Source organism: Dendrobium catenatum, unplaced genomic scaffold (assembly GCF_001605985.2).
Source record: "Dendrobium catenatum unplaced genomic scaffold, ASM160598v2 fragScaff_scaffold_1595, whole genome shotgun sequence".
In the NCBI taxonomy this organism is placed as follows: Eukaryota; Viridiplantae; Streptophyta; class Magnoliopsida; order Asparagales; family Orchidaceae; genus Dendrobium; species Dendrobium catenatum.
This window is the reverse complement of record NW_021320057.1, coordinates 1,930,830-1,939,175: the sequence shown is the minus strand read 5'-3', so window position 1 is coordinate 1,939,175 and position 8,346 is coordinate 1,930,830.

Sequence of the window (8,346 nt, the reverse complement as noted above, 5' to 3'; positions counted from 1 at the left end):
ATCATTAGAACTCTTAAAATTTTTGTTTCCCTTACCCTTTCTCCACTTTTGATGATACTTTTACTTCTTCCTTAGAAAGCTTTTGAATTACCTTGTGATTAAGGCAATGTCATCGCATTAAGACCTGAAAGAATCAGAGTTCGTGTTGTTGACCTTTTATGCCACAATTTTCTCCTTTCTTTTCTCACCTGCATCAAGATTTCTTTGATTCACCCCTTGCTCGAAAGCAATAAGTAAGCCAAGTAAGTTATCAATCAAATAGGTATTTAAATATTTAGATTCAGTGATTGCAATGATTTTAGCATCAAAAGAGGAAGGCAAGCATCTCAAAATCTTGTTCACTTTTTCAAAATTTGAAAGTTCTCTTCCTAAGGAATGCAAAGAAGTTACAATTTGAGTAAACCTTATATATATATATATATATATATATCAGAAATTGATTCAGAAGGTTTCATACGAAAAAGTTTGTAATCATGAAAGAGAATATTCAAATGAGATTGCTTAACTTCATTGGTTCCTTCATAAGTAATGCACAACCTATCCCAAATCTCTTTTCGAGTAGAGTAAGTAGAAACACGCATGTAGTCTTCATATTTTTAAGCACGGAAAATATAATTCAAATACTTTGCATTGAATTGAGCTAAATCTCTTTCATCAAAAATCCATTTAGAAAAAGGCACTTCAGTTTTATTTCCATTATGTTTACGAGAAGGTGGAGAATATCCTTCTTTAATAAGCATACACATGCGATAATCAGTTGATTGTAAAAAAGTAGACATGCGAGTTTTTCAAAAATCAAAAGGTACATTATCAAACAAGGGTGGTCGAGTAATAGAATATCCTTCCGTTGCATTATGATTTCTAAAGTTAGTCATGGATCAAAATTCAAAAATTTTTCAAACTCAGTTTTTATAAATCCCGCTCTGATACCACTTGAAAGTTAGTTAGCGAAGTTAGGCCCTTATGAACTGGCCCAAGGCTAACCAAGAAGGGGGGGTGAATTGGTATTCTAAAATATCTTTTAACAAAGCACAACAAAGCTCAAACCAAAATCTTCACAGAAAAATAAGTACGGAAAAAATTTAGTGCGGAAGCAAGAAAAAGAACACAAGGGTTTATAGTGGTTCGGTCAATTCGACCTACATCCACTCCTCGGAGGCGCCCTCAGAGTATTGCACTACTAAAGTGACTCTCCTTTTGTTCCCACAGCAAGGTGGAGAAGCCCTTACAAAAACCTCCTTTTTGCCACCCACGGCAAGGAAGAGAAGCCAACTCCTTTTGCTTCCTTCTGAAGTAGGCAGAGAACCTTGATCGATCGTTGAAGCTTACCTCTCCCAACCCTTCCTATGATAAGAGATTCTAGTGGAAGAAGAACTGGAATAATGCTTGCAGCAACCCTTGTGAATCTCCCTCATAAGCTCCCCCATAAAAGATCCTCTCTCTCTCTCTCTCTCTCTCCTCTAGACTTTCTCAAGTCAAGACAGTAGCAAAAGATTATTCAAAATGTTGAACAATAGCTCTTAAATATAAGAGTTTCAAAAAGCTTATTAATTGCAAGTTACTGATATTATCGTCTAGGACGATATTAATATCATCATGTACGATCAGTGCAATTTATGCCAAATCAACCGGGATGATCTGAGATGAATAGAAGAAAAGTGTTCCTATAGTCCAGGATGATTATAAATCGTCCTATACGATTAGTTCAAATCACAGACCATCATCTAGGCAATCACTCTGAAAAGAGTTCTAGACGATTCCAAAATAGCTTGATCGTCCGGGCTGATCTCACGATCATCCCAGATGATTAGTTCAAATCAGAGGAAAATCATCCAGAACATCGCTTGAAATTTGAGCTGGCCAATCCTGATCCGCCAGACCATTGCCCGAAATATGAGTTGTCCGATATTTATCGTCTAGGAGAAACTAAGGTTTTTGAACTGATCATCCTTGCCAATCTTGCGATCGTCCAGATTAATTTAGGCATAATTGTATCAAATCGTCTAGGATGATACAAGATCATCCTGGCTGATTGCCAAAAATAAAGAATGCCTAAATAGATCATGGCGGCTGATTCTTTCTATTTTAAGCCTATCGTACTGGCCGATATATGTATCATCCAGGACGATTGGCAAATGACAGCTGCCTTAACTAAGATGACTGATTAGGCTTTATGTTTTAAACCTTATCGTTAAGGACGATAATAATATCGTTCGGGATAATGTGAGTAAAAATAGAAATTCTAAGTCAGACAGAAAAAATTACTAAAGTGTGTGTGTGTGTGTAGGGTTACTTAGCATCAGAACACTTCAATGGTTACAATTGACTTAAGAAAGGGAAAAAGAACAATATAGACTGACTCAGACCTAGTCTACCCAATCTTGAACTGGTTCCAATTACCATCTGATCTTATGGCCCTGAAATGTCAGTAGAAAAGACAGTCGTAGAGAAACAAGAGTGTTTGCTAATCTTCAAAACATAATCCATGAAAATATATTTGGAATAAGAGAGAGAAAGAGAGAGAGAGAGAAAGAAAGGGAGAGAGAGAGGGAGAGAGGGAGAAAGGAGAGAGAGTGGGAGAGAGAGAGAGCTAAACTTTTGCATTTTCATTCATCAAAAGGCTATTACAACTAAAGAAAAGAAAGAGACAGAGAGAAAGAGAGAGAGGAGAAAGGGACATAGAGAGAGAGAGAGAGAAAGCGAGAGGGAGGGAGTGTGTGTGTGTGTGTGTGTTAGAGAGAGAGAAAGGATAGAGAGAGAGGAATAAGAGAGAGGAATAATAGAGAGAGAGAGAGGGAGAGAGAGAATGAGAGAGAGAAAGAGAGAAAGAGAGAGAGAAAGAGAGAGAGAGAGAGCGAGCAAGCGAAAGAGAGAGAGAGGGAGAGAGAGAGATTGAGAGAGAGAAGGAGTGGGAGAAAGGAGAGTGTGGGAGAAAGGGAGGGAGAGAGAGATTGAGAGAGAAAGAGAGAGTAGAGAGAGAGGAGAGAGACAGGAATAATAGAGGGAGAGCGGGAGAGAGAGAGAGGGAGAGAGGGAGGGAGGGAGAGAGAGTGAGAGAGAGAGAGAGAAAGGGAGAGATATAGAGAGAGAGGAAAAAGAGAGAGAGAGAAAGTGGAATAAGAGGGAGACACTACAGGAAAGCTCGTTATTACTGGCAGACCAAATCTGCTAGTAAGATGTAAAATACGATGGAAAGCCTTGGTTTCCAGGGTATTTCCGTCAGAATTTCATACGCCGGTTTGGTACGCGTCAAAAAATGTCTTCCGACGTATATAAGAAGCTAAAAATCTTTCTGGCGCACTTTCCGACACATTACTGGCAAAAAATGTGTTAACAAAATGGCATTTTTAACCAGATTATTCCATTGTTATATACGCCAAAATTTACAACGTGTATATCCGACGGAAATGCCGGCAGATAAAATGTCGTAAGTTGCGACGTAACTAAAGCTACGTCCTTTTACCGGCGCATTTTCCGCCGGTATTTCCGACGGAAATAAAGCGCCAGCAATGATGCACCGATTCATTGTATCGTCGTTTCTGGCATATTTTTGACGCCAAATCCGCCAGAAACTTGTAGCAATAACAAAAAAAAAAAATATCTTCCCAACCAACAATGGAATTTTCACACCTGCAAACATATATAAATACATACAATAATAGTTCCACAACACAGATCTACACATCACAGATCTCAAGAACTTCAACATATACATAAAAACATAAATGTCCATTAACACAGATTGTTCAATAGCATCAACCAACTAATATTAAAAATATTACAGATTATTCAATAACACAAATTCAAAAAAGTAAACAAGTTCACATGACTAAATTAAACTAGTTTGAATTCGTGGACTCACCTCAGCTGGAGCTACCTCTTTTCCACTCAACTACTCCTTCATTTTGCGCATTTCATCCAACAACTAATTGTATTGCTCCTGCATCTGCATTTGAACCTATGCTTGCAACTGAACTTGCCAATCAGCTTGTGATTTCATTACTTATTCTAGCTCTTCTTGAAGGGCAGTTATTTTTTGACTATGTAAGGACTCATGTGACCTGGCTGCGAAGCTGGATCCAGTAGAGGTCATCCCCGCATATGCCTGAGCTTGCGAACCTAAACCAAAAATCCTGCCATATTGCATTCCTCCAACGGCTTGCGATCAGATGTGATACTTAGAATACTCCATAGAGTCGCCATAAGAACCCTCACCTGAAAAGTAGAATATATATATATATATATAATTGACACTAAAAATGGAAATTATTAAACACATATACTTACATGGGCTTTTCTTGCTCGCTCATCAATCCATTGTTGATCCTCCTGTCTCTTATGAGTGTGACTATGCAATTCCACATGAGTTTGTTCTCTACCCAGCATCTCTTTCTGTAAGAGAATTCTATTAATATTTCTATTAAATAAAAATTTTAAAAAACTTTTGAAATTCATTACCAAACATCTCTTGTGCTCAGTATGTAGAACAAAGCTGCCAGTATGAAGGGAACTACCCAAGCCCCCAACATTAGAAGCTTTGTTCTGTCAATTTTGATCCCTCCTCCTGCTATACTCTGCGCTGCCCCAAGCAGTGTTCAACTCAGCCCATATAGTCTCTCCAATCCATAATGGTTGCTCGCCAAACTTTTTAATGTTTGTGAACATGTCGCGCATCCGAGTGGACCCACGCTTCTCAAAATTATAATTTTGTCATTGTGCTAGGGCAGCCAATAAAAATATTTTTGGATTCAAAAACACATAATATATAATATATATGATTATTAGCTTAAGTAAAAAAATATTAACCATTTAATTAGACATAACATAAAAAAATAATACACAAAAAAACCTCAAACTCTCTAAATCACATTTCCCGGACTTTTTTCGGGACTTCTTCCAAGAAAAATAAGGAGTATCAAACCTGCTCCGTATGATGTCCCATATTTTATGTGACGATTATTTTGATGGATAGAACCTACAAAAATAAGGTTAGTAGAGAAAAATATATAATATTAAATAAATATGTTTGTTATCTTAAATAAAAGAGAATGTACGTACGTGTCACCCTCATGTGCTATCAACATTCGACCATCTGTCGCCTACTCTGGTGCAGCTGGTGTTGAAGGTCCACCTATAGCAGGTTGAGGGGGTGGTGGGGGATAGTATTGTGGAACATATGGTGGATATGTATAAGTAGGAGGGGAACCAGCATAAGGTGTAGGTGGATAGTATGGGTATAAAGGATTACTCTGCATGGGATATGGTGAAGGAAATCAGGGGTCTACTGAGTAGAACTACGGGCTACCGGCTCTAAGAGAGGGTAAAGGCTGAGTGGTAGGCTGAGTATGTGTAGCAGGCTGAGACTATGTAGCAGGCTGAGACTATGTAGCAGGCTGAGACTATGTAGCAGGCTAAGACGATGAAGTGGTCCCCTCAATACATACTGGCCTAGCTGGTTCAGTTGTAGCTATCTTCTTGGTGCGCACAGAATAAAATAAGAAATATTAGAAACATGAGTTAGAAAAAATATATAATATAAAATAACGCAGCAGTAATAATAAAATAAAATGCAGTGTAGTAATAATAAAATAAATGCAGTGAAGTAACAAAAAAATTTAATTTAGCTTATGTTAACTCATCATTTGTTGATTCACTTTCATATGATGATACATTTTTAGAACTATCAGATTCATCATTACTTTCCTTTATGGTTAAATCTAACTCATCTAACTATAACTCGCTTTCATTCATTCGAATTTGGTTATTCTCATTGATTGGAAGATTTTTTAAATTTGGCATAAACTCTTCTTGATGTGCTGATGGTATTGAAGTGGTTTTCTCAATTACTCCCCTTAGTTTTATTGTTATAACTACCAGCCAATCCTATTTGCCTCGTAATCTACTTGGATAGTTAGCATAATATAGTTGACTTGCCTTACTAGCAATGATGAATGGGTCAAACTTTGCATATCTCCTACTCTGCTTTACTTCTGTTATACTATAAATTGGATGTACTCTTACACCTCTATTTTATACTGGATCAAACCATTTACAATTAAAGAGATACACAATATTCCTATGACCGAGATATTCCACCTCTAATATTTCTTTTAATACCCCGTAATATTCAGAATCATCCCCTATATGGGTGTTCCCTCTTACACATACAACAAAATTTTTTTTCTTCCTACCTTAACACCATTTTTTATTTGGAATTTATAACCATTTACCAAAAATATTTGATAACATTTAACTAATTCATTTGATCTCCAAACTAACTTAAATAGCTCTTGATACTGCGAATCACTGTCTTCAGTATGTACCTTTAAATGAATAAGATGTTGTTATTATTATATTTATTTCATACAGTACTAAGTAATTAAAACTAATTATTCAAAATACATCGTATTTTTAAACCAAGCAGTGAATTCTTTCTCCACTATCTTCTAGACTTCTCCTTCTTCTGATGTACTTAAACAATCAATGAATCTCCTACAAACTTTTAAGTTTAGAAAAAAGTTAAGAATAATGAAAAATGAACAAATTAACTCATACTTACTTGAGATATGGCTCAACTTTATCACAGTTAAGCGAGATATACAATGTGATAACTATCGTCTCCTTATCGATCAAATAGCGCACGGCACTAGCGCCTACAGGTTCACCACTTCCACCGAATACAAATATATTAGAGGATTTACCAAAATTTTGAGGTGTTGTACTTTCACCTGATTGAGACATTATTTCAAAGTAATACGAGCAAAATTGAGTTGTCTCGTATGTTAAATATGCTTCACAGATAGAGCCTTCGGGATGTGCTTTATACTTAGTGATCTTCTTACGTTTATTTAAATATCTCTCAAAAGGATATATCCACTGATATTGAATAGGTCCAACGACCATATCCTCATATGGTAAATATAATGGTAGATGCTCCATAGAGTCAAAAAATCTTGGAGGAAATATTTTTTCAAGTTGAAATAGAATGAAAGAAATTTGCTACTCCTTAAGAATCAAGTTCTCTGCATTTAATTTAGAAAAGTATAAATCTTTTAAGAATACACTTAGCTCGATCAAGGGCTTTAAAATTTGACCTTATAGATAATTAGAAGCAGTTGGTAGTAGACATATCATGAAGATTTGATAATCATGACTTTTCAATCCAAATAATCTCCTTGGTCTTATGTCAACACACCTACTTAGATTGGAAGAATATCCATCAGGTACTCGTAGGGTCCTCACCCATTCACAAATTGCTCGTTTTTGCTCTAAAGTTAATGTGAATAGAGCTTTTGGTTTGAGAAAATTTTCAACTCCACCATCCTTCAATTCTAATGCTTTCCTCTAACAAATCTCCTTTAAGTCCATCCTTGCTTTTATATTATATTTTGATTTATCTTTGATGTCCATAACTGTAATGAAAATGTTATCAAAAATATTTTTCTCTATATACATAACATCGAAATTATGTCTAATTAGATTTGTTCTCCAATATGGGAATGACCAAAAAATACTTTTCTTGGTCCAATTATGGTTAGCACCATATCCTGGCAATCTGAACTCAGCTAATGTTGGAGAATACACTATTGTGGGCATGAACCTCGCTCTTTCAAATATTTCTTCACTACTTAATCTTCGAGGATGTTGAAACATCACCATTTTATTTTTAATAAAGACATCTTTATTTCGCTTGAAAGGATGACTTGGAGGTAAAAGTATGCGATGACAATCGAACCAAGTGTTATTCCTACCATACTTTAAAGTGAATGATCTTGTATGTTCCATACAATATGGACAAGCTAACTTGCCTGAAGTGTTCCAATCTGAGAGAATACCATATGCAAGAAAGTCACCAATAGTCCAAAGTAATGCTGCTTTCAGTGTGAAGTTCTGTTTGGTGGAGATTTCATATGTACTTACTCCCTCTTCCCATAATAAACTTAAATAATCAATTAACGGGTAAGAATATGTCAATCTTCACTTTAGAATTATGTGACCCTAGAATGATAAGTGTTAGAAACATATAAGGAGTAGTCAGTCATACACAACTTTGGAGGAAGATTATAAGGAGTGCGTATCACGGGCCAACATGAGTAATGTGTAGCAGACCGACTGAATGGAGTAAAATCATCTGCGCACAAACCTAATCTTATATTTCTTGGTTCTGCCGTGAATGTAGGATGTGCACGATCAAAGTGACCCAAGCCTCTGCTTCTGATGGATGTGTAATAACACCATCTTATGGAATATAATCATTATGCCATCTCATATGTGCAGCATATCTCAGGGATGCATATAGCCGTTGTAATTTAGGAATTATTGGTATGTAAAACATCCTACTAATAG